The sequence below is a fragment of the Stegostoma tigrinum genome, chromosome X, assembly GCF_030684315.1.
Source record: "Stegostoma tigrinum isolate sSteTig4 chromosome X, sSteTig4.hap1, whole genome shotgun sequence".
Classification (NCBI taxonomy): Eukaryota; Metazoa; Chordata; class Chondrichthyes; order Orectolobiformes; family Stegostomatidae; genus Stegostoma; species Stegostoma tigrinum.
Genome location: NC_081404.1, coordinates 9,117,370 through 9,131,199, shown reverse-complemented (window position 1 = coordinate 9,131,199; position 13,830 = coordinate 9,117,370). Strand labels below are relative to the sequence as shown.

At 45.3% G+C, this 13,830-nt stretch overlaps 1 protein-coding gene across 2 annotated transcripts in view; it reads right to left on the bottom strand.

Moving 5' to 3' along the window:
• The window catches only part of LOC125448282 (uncharacterized), a 195,582-nt gene that overhangs the window by 36,580 nt on the left and 145,172 nt on the right, over positions 1–13,830 (bottom strand). Inside the window, exon 5 of one of the 2 annotated variants that reach the window (XM_059643490.1) lies at positions 11,609–13,817. The exons of the other annotated variant lie outside the window; for it this stretch is intronic. The gene's annotated coding sequence lies outside the window, so the exon portion shown is untranslated. The remainder of the gene's footprint in view (positions 1–11,608; positions 13,818–13,830) is intronic. 2 annotated transcript variants of the gene reach the window in all.

Below are 13,830 nucleotides of genomic sequence, written 5' to 3'. Positions count from 1 at the left end.
AATTTGGCAGGACACCAGCAGAACTCTTTGCTCTTTTAATTGTTTCACCTGAACAGCAGATAGATGGAGCTTCTGTTTAAACATGACATCTGAAAAGCATCAGCCTTAAATCCGAATTAGCATTTCAGGTTACACTTTGGAGAACATAGAGAAAATCTTTGTCTTTCTCTCCACAGGCGCTGCCAGACCTGCTGAGTTTTTCCAGCACTTTCTGTTTTGTGTCAGTGTTCTGGGCAACATCATCCCTTGACCAACACTAAAAAGCAGTGGAACAGCTCATTCATTTCACTGTAAGATTGTGGTCCAGTGATATGCGCAAAGTAAGTGCTCAATTTACCTACCCGACAGCCACTGCACTTGAGCACAGTTAATTATTTATAAAATGCTTTGAGAAGTGACAAGGTGACATACAAATGAAAGTTATTTTTTCCCTATGAAGTTGCTCACAACTTTGGCGTTCTATTTAATCCCTAGATAAGCTCCTAAATTCAGTTCAGAGAAAGGGTCACTTGACCCGAAACATTAACTTTGATTTCTCACCATAAATGCTGCCAGACCTGTTGAGCTTTTCCAACAATATCTGTTTTTGTTTGCCACCTCTTATTCTCTCTATAACCAAGGTAACCAGCTTACATCTCTGCAACATTGTCTGACCCCACCCATCTCAGCTCATCTGCTGGAAAATCTCATTCATGCATTTGTTACTTCTATGCTTAATTATTCTAAATATACCCCTAGCTAGTTTCCAACATTCCACCTTCGGTAAACTTGAATTCATTCAAAACTCTGCTGCCTATTTCCCAATTTATACCAAGTCCCTTTTATCCATTACTCCTGTATTGCTGATCTGCATTGACTCTCAATTCACCAACACCTCTATTATACAAATTTCTGCCTCTTATTCAAAACCCTCTAAGGTCCCACCTTTCATCTCGGCAAATTCCTCCTGCCAACAACTGTAGGATCTCTGCGCTCCTTCAATTCTGGCACCGTGCACATTCTGTTTTAATTACATCATCACTGGCAGTCAGGCCTTCGGCTGCCTAGGCCCTAAGTTCTGGCAGCTTTCTTTGTTCTACTTCTTTAAAGTCAGAAGTGACACGACACCAGGTTATAGTCCAACAAGTTTAATAGAAATCACAAGGGTTCGGAGCACTGGTCCTTCGTCAGATGAAGAAGTGAGAAGCGTATAGGCACAGAATATACGTGCACTGCCTTTCGTTTCACCTGACAAAGAAGCAATGCTCTGAATGCTTGTGATTTCTGATTTCAAATAAACCTGTTGGACTATAACCTGGTGTCATGTGACCTCTGACTTTGTCCACCCCAGTCCAACACCCGTTCCTCCACATCATGGCTACTCCTTTAAGTCACTCATTGAGACTTTTGCTCACCTGTCTTACCATCTCTTTATAGGGACACTTGTTATTCTTATGGAGAAACAGTGGCAGAATCTTACCAGGTTCTGAGCAATATGGGCTATGGCAAGTTGAGTAACAGATTTGGATGAGGCATTTGGTGGTGCCAGTCTTGATATCTCGGTTGCACCTCCCTGTCACCATCATTGCTGGGCTATGTCCCTCAGATGTACACTCCAGCACATGGAGCCAGTTAACAGTAGGCAATGATGAGGGGTAGGGGCCTAAGATGTTGAAGTCAGCTGATGACATTCACACGTATTGCAATCCCTGCTCTCATAGGATGTATTTGGCACTTTTCATACAATTCTAACCATTGTGCCTTGTTAATGGCCAAAGAGTGATACTGCAAGACAGTATGAAGCATCTCCAGGCAAAACTGTTACAGGGAGAGCCACATAAATGGTGAAATGCAAGGGATTATAAATATAATAACATCAATTAAGATTGTATGCAAACCAAATTTACATGGCATTATTGGGAAAAGAAACGTTTTACCTGACATTATATGATTAACAAAAACTATTTACATCATATTATTTGTTGCACAAACTACATACGAGTTTCCCAGTTGTTGTCCACATGTGGTTTCTTTGAGTTTTCTTCTCCTCTCCCTCCTGCTATGACACACTGACCTCTCCAGCTCTGTAGATGGGGTGGAGGAAGCCTCATCTATTGTGGACCCTATTGGCTCCTAGTGGTTTGCTAGGGCAATCCTGGGAATATACTAGAGAACCCTGACATGCTGAGGGTCTTCTTGCCAGAGACAAGCTCACCATCCTTGGACAGAACTTCCAAGATTTGAAGGAGGACAGTTAGCGTGGAGGTGAAATGCCCTCCAATTTGGCAGTGTCCCAAATGGAAACTGTAGATGGGCCAGAGTGTGGCTCTTCCTTTGCCCTGTCTCCTTGTGAGGAGGGGGACCTGGACTGGATTCAAGGTTCCCTAGTCCACTCTCACCCCGCTTTCACTCCTGAAGGTAATGGGTATGGTGACAAAGTGCAGGTGTTGTTGGCTTTCCAGCAGACCCTGACGGTGCTGGACCTGGCTCTCCATAGTCGCCACCAACCTCTCCATGGAGGTAGGCAGACAGTCACAGGAGGGGTTGGAGTGTTGCAGAGTCAGGGCAACAAGAGACATCATGTTGATGGACTGCCTGAACAATTGCAATGTTTGAGCAATGACAGCAATGGGCGGTTGAACTGGTTGCATCACTCCAGCATCTCCACTACAAAGACTAGTGACTCCTGTAGCCCTGCCTACCACTGCTGCGCATCCCTGCACATTGAGATGAAGTCCCTCATTGTTGAAACCACAGGGTTACCTCCTGCTAGGGGCTCAACAGCTGTCTGGCTCTCTGGCAGTCCTCCAACAGGCCTGGGCATTTCTTTCTCACCTTTGTGCAGAGTTGTCATTCCCTGGAACTCAATATGGGCCCTTATAGAGCCCACTGAGATGCCTGCATCCATGCTGAGAGTGCAGGGGTGGGAGTGTCCAGATATAGTGTAGACAATGATCCCTTCAATGCACTGTCACCAGAGAGGGTCAAGGAGCTGTCATCTCTGGGAGTCGGGCTGGTGCTTGGGAGGGTGGCTGAAGCCTTTGCGGCCATTGGTTGGTCATCGGTGTTCAACGCCTAGGTAATGTGACTGCTGGAGGGGAGGATATGGATAGCCAGCATTCACCACCTGTCTGTCATCATTTCAGCCTGCAATGGGATGTCTTTTCCTATAATGACGTAAAGAGTCTGAATGAGTAAGACACAAGTGGGTGGCACAGCTGTTGGTGCTGGTGCATGTGGAGAAAGGTGTTGCGTATCCCAAAGGGCTGAAAAGGCAGCGCATTGAGCATCCAATTTCAGTAGTGGGAAAATGAGAAACTAACGCAAGTGAGCGAGGGAAGGTGTTGCATGCAACAGAAAGACTTTCATAGCATAAGTGTTGGAGGGAGGTGAGTGCAGTGCTGCAGATAATTCTAAGGCAAAGAGCAGAGCAGTGCACCAGTGCATCTGGCAGAATGGAGAAAATCTTCTCGCTGCACTGCTGCGCAGTCCTCCTCACCCTGGAAATGTCACTGCCCCAGTTGGCAACCTCCAACCATGCTGGCATGGTAAAGTAGCATAGCCTCCTCTGCCAATTCTCTGGTAAGAGGACTCCTCTCCTCTCCACTACCCTGTCCACAAGGACCTCCAGCTCCCTCTTCAAGAAGCATGGTGCCAACTTCCCCTTCTCACCCATTTCTCCTCACTTCTTCCACAGCTAACCAGTGCCACTTCCAGATGGGAGCACTCTTGCAGATGCACAACAGTCACTGGATGATGCCATGGTCACCAGAGTGATCTCCTGAGGACCAACAGAATAGCAAGTAGCTCCGGGAATGGCACGTGATAAGATGGAGTGGAAATCAAATGTATTTCTCTCAGAAGGGCTCAAACAGCAATTCATGCACCGAATTTGGTAAGAGATAGTGAGAAAACTCGCTCAGCTTTGTGGCAAGATTCACCCTATAGAACTTGAACCAACTCATACTCGGCCAAAAAAAAAAGATTCAGTTCAGTATCTCTGATGTACTGTAATTGTTTTAAGTAATGTGTTTTAATGGCTACTCATTATAAAGTGAAAGCAAGTTACAATAAAGGTAGTGGTCACATAACTACAGCAAATCTGCCAGTACATTCTGTACAAATGTATAGCTCCAAGCATCTCCCAATGATGTCAACCTGTATAATGTGAAATCAGAATCATCAGCTGACATCTCCCCAACAGTTGTGTTTGTAGTCTTGCTTTGTTTTGTTCTAGCTAAATACTTGCATGATTCAACTTCTTGCATTTAGAGTACCACTTTCTTCACACTGGGCATGCTTCTTTTTCTCTTGTGTGTTGTTCGCTGCAATATTTATATTCTATCTTCTTGCTTTGAATTTTTCGCCAGTTCTTCTGCAAGTATTTCTCCCTTTGTTCCAATATGTTGCTCCCATTTGGTGTAGAATATCTCCCTGCAAAATGCAAAGCCTTGTAGGTTCTTCCATTAGTACACTCTAGCAGATGGTTGACAACCTCAGAGCTTCTGCACATATTGACAGCTTTCCTGAGATAAGGTTGTTGGCTCATTCACCAAGCTGGCTGGTTATCATACAGATGGTTCATTACCATGCTAGGTAACATCATCAGTGCAGCCTCCAATGAAGCAATGTTGTTGTACTCCAATTTGAATTTATATGATCCTGTCTGTTAGGTTGGGTTGTCAATCCCAGTTCTGTTCCGCATGGGTTTGTACGTGGAGTCTAATTCCACGTGTTGCTTTTATTATGGGTTGAAAACCAGGCCTCCAGGAATTCCTGTGCATGTCTATGGTTGGCTTCAGCTAAGATGGTCACACTGTCCGAGTTCACTGAGATGAGGGAAAGTTTGTTGTGTCCTTTTGCTGCTAGCTGGTGTTTGTGTATCCTGATGGCTAGTTTCCTTCTAGTCTGGCCAATGTAATGTTTGTTGCAGTCATTGCAAGGTATTTTGTAAACTACGTTGGTCCTGAATGTGAAGCTGGATGAACACAGCAGGCCCAGCAGCATCTCAGGAGCACAAAAGCTGACGTTTCGGGCCTAGACCCTTCATCAGAGAGGGGGATGGGGTGAGGGTTCTGGAATAAATAGGGAGAGAGGGGAGGCGGACCGAAGATGGAGAGAAAAGAAGATAGGTGGAAAGGAGAGTATAGGTAGGGAGGGGATAGGTCAATCCAGGGAAGACGGACAGGTCAAGGAGGTGGGATGAGGTTAGTAGGTAGGAGATGGAGGTGCGGCTTGGGGTGGGAGGAAGGGATGGGTGAGAGGAAGAACAGGTTAGGGAGGCAGAGACAGGTTGGACTGGTTTTGGGATGCAGTGGGTGGAGGGGAAGAGCTGGGCTGGTTGTGTGGTGCCGTGGGGGGACAGGACGAACTGGGCTGGTTTTGGGATGCGGTGGGGGAAGGGGAGATTTTGAAGCTGGTGAAGTCCACATTGATTCCATTGGGCTGCAGGGTTCCCAAGCGGAATATGAGTTGCTATTCCTGCAACCTTCGGGTGGCATCATTGTGGCACTGCAGGAGGCCCATGATGGACATGTCATCTAAAGAATGGGAAGGGGAGTGGAAATGGTTTGCGACTGGGAGGTGCAGTTGTTTATTGCAAACCGAACGGAGGTGTTCTGCAAAGCGGTCCCCAAGCCTCCGCTTAGTTTCCCCAATGTAGAGGAAGCCACACCGGGTACAATGGATGCAGTATACCACATTGGCACATGTGCAGGTGAACCTCTGCTTAATATGGAAAGTCATCTTGGGGCCTGGGATAGGGGTGAGGGAGGAGGTGTGGGGGCATGTGTAGCATTTCCTGCGGTTGCAAGGGAAGGTGCCGGGTGTGGTGGGGTTGGAGGGCAGTGTGGAGCGAACAAGGGAGTCACGGAGAGAGCGGTCTCTCCGGAAAGCAGACAAGGGTGGGGATGGAAAAATGTCTTGGCTGGTGGGGTCGGATTGTAGATGGCGGAAGTGTCGAGGATGATGTGTTGTATCCAGAGGTTAGTGGGGTGGTGTGTGAGAACGAGGGGGATCCTCTTTTGGCGGTTGTGGCGGGGGCGGGGTGTGAGGGATGTGTTGCGGGAAATGCGGGAGACGTGGTCAAGGGCGTTCTCGACCACTGTGGGGGGAAAGTTGCGGTCCTTGAAGAACTTGGACATCTGGGATGTGCAGGAGTGGAATGCCTCATCCTGGGAGCAGATGCAGCGGAGGCAGAGGAATTGGGAATGGAATTTTTGCAGGAGGGTGTGTGGGAGGAGGTGTATTCTAGGTAGCTGTGGAAGTCGGTGGGCTTGAAATGGACATCAGTTACAAGCTGGTTGCCTGAGATGGAGACTGAGAGGTCCAGGAAGATGAGGGATGTGCTGGAGATGGCCCAGGTGAACTGAAGGTTGGGGTGGAAGGTGTTGGTGAAGTGGATGAACTGTTCGAGCTCCTCTAGGGAGCAAGAGGCGGCGCCGATACAGTCATCAATGTAATGGAGGAAGAGGTGGGGTTTGGGGCCTGTGTAGGTGCGGAAGAGGGACTGTTCCATGTAACCTACAAAGAGGCAGGCATAGCTGGGGCCCATGGCCACCCTCTTTGTCTGTAGGAAGTGGGAGGAATCGAAAGAGAAGTTGTTGAGGGTGAGGACGAGTTCGGCTAGGCGGATGAGGGTGTTGGTGGAGGGGGACTGGTCGGGCCTGCGGGACAGGAAGAAGTGGAGGGCCTTGAGGCCATCTGCATGCGGAATACAGGTGTATAGGGACTGGACGTCCCCGGTGAAAATGAGGTGTTGGGGGCCAGGGAATTGGAAATCCTGGACCACACAACCAGCCCAGCTCTTCCCCTCCACCCACTGCATCCCAAAACCAGTCCAGCCTGTCTCTGCCTCCCTAACTTGTTCTTCCTCTCACCCATCCCTTCCTCCCACCCCAAGCCGCACCTCCATCTCCTACGTACTAACCTCATCCCATCTCCTTGACCTGTCCGTCTTCCCTGGACTGACCTATCCCCTCCCTACCTCCCCACCTATACTCTCCTCTCCACCTATCTTCTTTACTCTCCATCTTCGGTCCGCCTCCCCCTCTCTCCCTATTTATTCCAGAATCCTCACCCCATCCCCCTCTCTGATGAAGGGTCTGGGCCCGAAACGTCAGCTTTTGTGCTCCTGAGATGCTGCTGGGCCTGCTGTGTTCATCCAGCCTCACATTTTATTATCTTGGATTCTCCAGCATCTGCAGTTCCCATTATCATTGGTCCTGAATGTCATGGGTATGCGATCTTTGGTCCTTGTGAGTGTTTGTCACAGTGTGGCTGTGGGTTTGTGTGCTACCATGATTCCTAGCATTCGCAGGAGTCTCTTTGGCAGTTCTGATATGTTCTTGATATACGGCAGTGCGGCCAGCGTATTGGGGCATACTGTGACCCCTTGGTGTTGTTTCCCTAGTAGGTACCTGCCTAAAAAATAGTGGACAAATAACCAAGACAGACTACCTGAGAATGAAATCAGAAGGCTTGAACCCCACTCCCCGCTTTTATGGACGACCGAAAGTACACAAACCAGGCATCCTCCTCAGACCCCTTGTCTCCCTACCAGGCACACCTTCTCACAAACTGGCCAAGGACCTACAAGAGACACTGAAACACCTGGTCAATGGATCACCCCACTCCATCCACTCAACCCAAGAATTCTTTAACAACTTCAAGAACATTAAAATCAATGACTACATGATTATGGTATCCTTTGATGTCACAGCACTATTCACATCCATTAACATACTACTAGCCAAAGAAACACTCGCCTCATTACTGGATACAGCAGGAACGCTGACTCTAAACAGCTCCATCAGCAAAGACAACATACTCAGACTACTGGATCTATGCCTCACCACACACTTCATCTTTAACAGCCAAATATACAAACAAATCAATGACACACCTATGGGGTCACCCATCTCAGGACTTATTGCAGAAGCAGTCATGCAAAGACTAGAACACCCCAACCTCCCCCTCATACAGCCAAAACTGTGGATCCGATCCATGGACAACATGGTTGTCGTCATTAAATGCACCAAGTTAAAAGAGACACACCATCTCAACAACATTTTCACTGGGATCAAATTTATGAGAGAAGAGGAAGACAACAATCACCTTCTGTTTCTAGACATCAGGGTAGGACGAATGACCAACAGGGAGATCCAAACCAAAGTGTATAGGACGGCAACCTGACCAAACCCTGAATTTCCACAGCAACCACCCCAACGTCCACAAACAAAGCTGTATTAGGACACTATTCAAACAGGCCACAACGCATTGCAACAAGTCAGAACTATGCAGGAAGGAGGAAGAGAACCTAAAGAAGGTCTTTGCTAACAATGGCTATCTCAACAACATCATCTGCAGGTGCCTACTAGATAGACAACAACAGGAAGATACAGTATGTCTTAACACACTGGCCGCACTGCCCACATGTGGAATTAGATCACATATACACACCCATGTAGAACAGAACCAGAAATGACACAACTGAACTTAACAGACCAGATCATATAAATACAAAGCAGAGTAGAACATCGCTTCATCAGAGGCTGCACTGATGATGTGACCTAGCATGGGGATAAAATGTCTGTACGATAACCAACTAGCTCAGTGAGCAAGGCAACAAACTCATCCACCCCCGAGCTACAAAACTTCACAAGAACCTTTCCTGAGATAAGTTTCTCCTCTTTCAGCAAACATGTTCTCATGGCGGGATCTTGCATGCCCAAGATAATCTGATCTTTGATGAAATCATCTTTCAGTTGTCCAAACTCACAGGACTCAATTAGAAAAATCATACAATCATATATTGAGCAACAGTCCTGCTCTCCCTCAGAGCTCTGACATTGAACAGATACGATTCATCAATAATATTAATATGAGGTTCAAAGTATGTCCTCAAAGCCTGCAAAATCTTTACTCAAGTGATGTCTTGTAGCATTCTTTTGCCAAAATTGATAACAAGTTTGCAATTCTTATTTACTCAGTCTTATTTTATTTATTTCATAGTTTTGCAACTGAGATTTCAGCAAATTGCAATTCTGTCTCATATCTCCTTTTATTACCATAGTATTGGGGAATGGAAAAAATCACAGTCATTCTATCTCACCCAGCACTTCAAAGTTGCAGATTGTTCGTTTTAATATTTTCTTTTTTTTTGGAATAGCTGGCTGTCTTGCGACTCTGAAAATTCACTCAGTGTTGGCTTTACACTTGTCATGATGTTTGCTTGACATCATGTTTCACATATTGTGTTTTAATGGCTATCATTTTAAAGCAACAGCAAATTGCAGCAGAGGGAGAGGTCTCATGGCTATAGCAAGCAGTTAATTCACCATGTACAAATGCGTTTCTCCAAATAGTAATACATTTCTCACTGCCCTCATTACCACTTCTGTTAATGAGCTGAGGGCTATCTTTTCAGATTAGTCACAGTAAACATAAGGAGGGAAAGAACAGAGTTAAAGATTTGGACCACAGTAATATTGGAGTTGATTTTACTTTTGAATAAAAAGAAATGATATATAATAAAATAATCTATTACATCAATTACTACAAGAAACCAGTTATTTGTAATCTAATCAAAAATTCAAAGCCTTGATGTTATCTTGAAATGGGGTTTTTCCACTGAGTACATCCAAGCTCTCCTAGCTATCAAAGTCAGGTCATATTACTGTATCCCCTCATAATTTATGAGGTACAGATCACAGAATTGCAGAATAGTTACGCAGAAGGAGGTCATTTGGCCCGTTGTGCCTTCACTGGCTCTTCAAATGAGCATCATTACCATGCACCAATCTCCTGCCTTTTTCCCATACCCCTGCACCTCATTTGTACCAAATAATTATGCAGTGTCCTCTTGAATACCTCAATTGAACCTAGCTCCACCACATTTCCAGGCAGTGTGTTCCACACCTTATCTACTCACAGAGAAATATTCTTTTTCTCTATCTAGCCCACTCATGATTTTGAAAACTTCTATCACATCTCCTCTCAGCTTTATTGGCTCCAAGGAGAACGGTCCCAACTTATTCAATTTATCCACATAACTGAAGGTTGTCATTCCTGGGACCATTTTTCTTAAGATAATACTAAGTTTAAGATAAGAATTCATCTACTTTTAGATATATTCTAATTAATCATCAGATGAAGGGTCCAGGCCCGAAACGTCAGCTTTTGTGCTCCTAAGATGCTGCTTGGCCTGCTGTGTTCATCCAGCTCCACACTGTGTTACCCCTTATATCCATCTACTTTTATTCAACTGACTCAGATGCACAAATACACAAGCAAATTAAGTAGATTAAAGGAACAGTAAATTCCGTTTAAATAAAACTATTATTGGTGAGCTTTGCCCAGTGTGGTACAAAGTCACATAAGTGAGGAAATTTCCAGCTTACATCCGCATTCTGTGTTGAGTTAGCTGTTCCCAGTTTGGGTAATTTTAGTAAAACTGTAATTAACTTCAGGCCAGAGCAAAGGAATAAAAATCATCTTGGGTTCCACCCTGATGACAAGCTAGTGAGTCCTCTATGTGGACTCAGTTGGGTTTGGAGTGAATACCTCTTCACACTGGCACTCACTGTGTTGGCTCAAGCTTTTTTTTTATAATTCATTCACAGGATGTAGACAACAGATTTCCTTTCATAAAGAATATTAATGAACTAATTGGGTTTTTACAACAATCAGCTAATGTTATGGTTATCTTTAACGATACTGGTGTTTTGCAGCCAGATTTTATTTTATTAAATGAGTTTAAATTCCCCATTTGCTCAGTGCTGGTATTTGAACTCGTATCTGCAGATCATTAGTCCTGTCTGCTCAGTTACTAGTTCAGTAACAAAACCACTATGTACCCTGAAAGAACGAAAAATGGCTGCTTGGGAGAATTACTGGAGACAATATACCAGCCATTGAACTGTATCCTAAAGGGAGACAGAACATTCAAGATAAAGGGAAGAAAATACAGGCAGAAAAACAAAGCAGAACTAGGGCTAGTATTCAAGAAAATAACAAAACTGTGAATGGAAAATGCAACAATCTCTTAGCTGCAATACTGTTCTTTGTATCCACATATTAAAAAGTTACTTGTGACTATTTTTTATCACAACGGATACAATAATGTGCACTTGTAAAACACTTCAATATTGAAAAATATCCCAAAGCAAGAAAAAAAATCTAAAAATGTGGAGGTTTTCATCTGTAATCCCCGGATCACGATACATGGTGAAGCTCTTCATTAATTGCTTATAGGATTGTAATTATTAATTAATCATCAAAAGGATTACATCTGTATCTAATTGAAAATGTCCGTAACAAGACACTGGTTCTGGAATGACACTAATTCACACTAATTATAGTATTAACATAATGGTGTCCCATGTATCAGCATTGTTTATTAATCATTTTATTTATAAAGTCTTCATGGATGAAGTGTTACTAAACAAAAGAAATTAGCAGACTAATCAGATGGATGCTTTCCTCCATGCAATGTAGGCTTAAAAAGTTGTCCTTATTCTAGCCAATCATCATTCAATCTTGATGCTTATTGAACTAAAACTACATAATACAGAGAATGTCCAAAATATAGAGCAATTCAATCAGCATCTATTAGAATACATGATCTCACCTTGAACATGAATTCCTCTCTCTTTCAGATGCTGAAGAACCAGGTTTTCTTTCATAAGCATGTTCTGTCTTTGTTTCAGGTTTTCAGCATTTTCATCCTCTTTGTTAAAGAGGCACTATTTTAACCAATGGTGATAACGTTTGCTATTTACTGTAAATGTAATATTGATACAGTAAAGGGAAGCTAAGTGCATGAAAAGGAATTCCCTTCCAAACAGCACCATGGCATTACCTACACCAGATGGACTGCAGCAGTTTAAGAAGGCAGCCTAACATCACCCAAAAAGGAAAGCAATGCTGATAGAGTGAGAGGAATGTGGCTAGAACAGAGTGACACAGAAATACTGGCATGGGCCAGTTGGGCTTAACGGCCTGTTTGTATGGGGCAAATGCTACAAGCGGAATCTTACAGGAATCTGAATGACCTGGGCTATGGTGAGAAATGTGGCAGAATTAGACAAGAAGGCCAGCGAGACTTATTTCAATCTTGGGAGCAACTTGTTGCATCTTTTAACTAAATTCCCAGGTGTTGAGGTGAGCTTCCTGCTAGGTAGCAGTGAGTCGCCTTTCAAGGGAGACTATTGCTTGTTAGCAACCTTATGAACTGCACATCTCTCCTCATCAGTTGAAGTGCAGTTTCCCATCCTAATACAAACCACGGGAAAATTAGATGCCAAGAAGTTTTGACATGCAAGTCAGGGAGGGTACCTAGCAACTTTAGCTCACTGCTTGCTCCAAACGAACTCCATAGAACATAAAACTGTACAGCACAGGAACTGGCCCTTCAGCCCACAACGTTGGGTGCTGGACACAAACATCTCAGAGCGCTCTCCATGAGCACCGGCCATATGCACCCCATGCCCACAAACACTGGCATCTGAGATTTGCCAAATCCTCTGGATGCTCATGGCGCCTCTCTGGACCACTTGCAGGATGCACCAGCAACTAGCATTGAAAGGGCTGCTGTATGGACATTTTGTGCACAGGGATGGACACCCAGCTCACAGACTGGGCCATCTCAGGGCTGTTCACTTGCTCTCCCAATACCCACTCACTTTACACTTATCTGGATGCTGCAGCAGATGCTCAACACAGACATGATCCTTGATCCATCCTGTGTGGCCATGATGTTAGTACATTTACATTCTGGGCTACACAGAGATTCAAATAAACAGATGTAGTATAAAAACAAGCACGTTAATACAAATTTGATACTTCATGCGCAGTGCCCTGTCACCAAAGTGCTCCCCAAAAGGGTTTTTCTATCTCTCCATCCCAGTCTGTCTCAGTGTACACTCAGGGTCTGTAGCTGGGTTGGAGGAAGCCTCCTGGGTAGTGCAGATCATTGGCCTTTGAGGATTGGTTGGATGATCTCGGGCCATCTCTATTTGGATGTCCCTGACATGCCAAGGGTCCACTTGCTTTTGGTAAGAAGACCCCTCCTCAGTTTGAACTTTCAAAGTTCGGAGGAGCACAATCAGGGTGGAGATAGTGGGCTCAGCCACCTCTGGAGTATCCCGAGAGGAGACGTCTGCAGGACCCTGTATGTGATTCCTCCTCCAGCTGGGTACTTCCTGGCACCGCCCTGTCTCCTCGTGAGGACGGGGCAGCTGGAGTCCTCACCAGGTTCGCTGTCCTCCTGTCGCCATGTCTTCGGTCCTGAGGACCAATGGCAAAGGTGATGGAGTGCAGGTATGTGCTCGTCTCCAGTAGATCCCAACGGTGCTGGGCCTGACTCTCCATGGCAACTACCAATCTCTCCATAGGGCCAGCTAGACAGTCTCATGCTTGGGGCAGCTGGATTGCCCATAGCAAAATTGTACTGCTGCGAACACTAGCCACTGAGGACCATTGTGTCCTACATGGCTGTCTGCTGCTCCTGTTCCACCCTGTACATGTGGGCAAAGTCCACATTGCTGACAGCACCAGCTCCTCTCCTGCTTGGGACTGGTCTCTAGCAGTTCTCCATGTGTCAGTGACCTGGGTTGTTTCTCAGACGGCTGTGGAACTGTGGCAGTGAGGTGCTCCTCAGATTGTGCTCCCAAACTTTCTAAGTGTGACATTCCAACCAAGGCGTTAATATCTGAGCTGGAGGTGGGTGTAGCAGGCAGCCTTGCTGATACATCCTCTGAGTTTTTGTTATTTCTTCATCAGAGGTCGAAGAGAAGGTAGAGCTGGCCACTTCTCAACCGGGGTCATAGATATCCCACCTGCAGGACACAA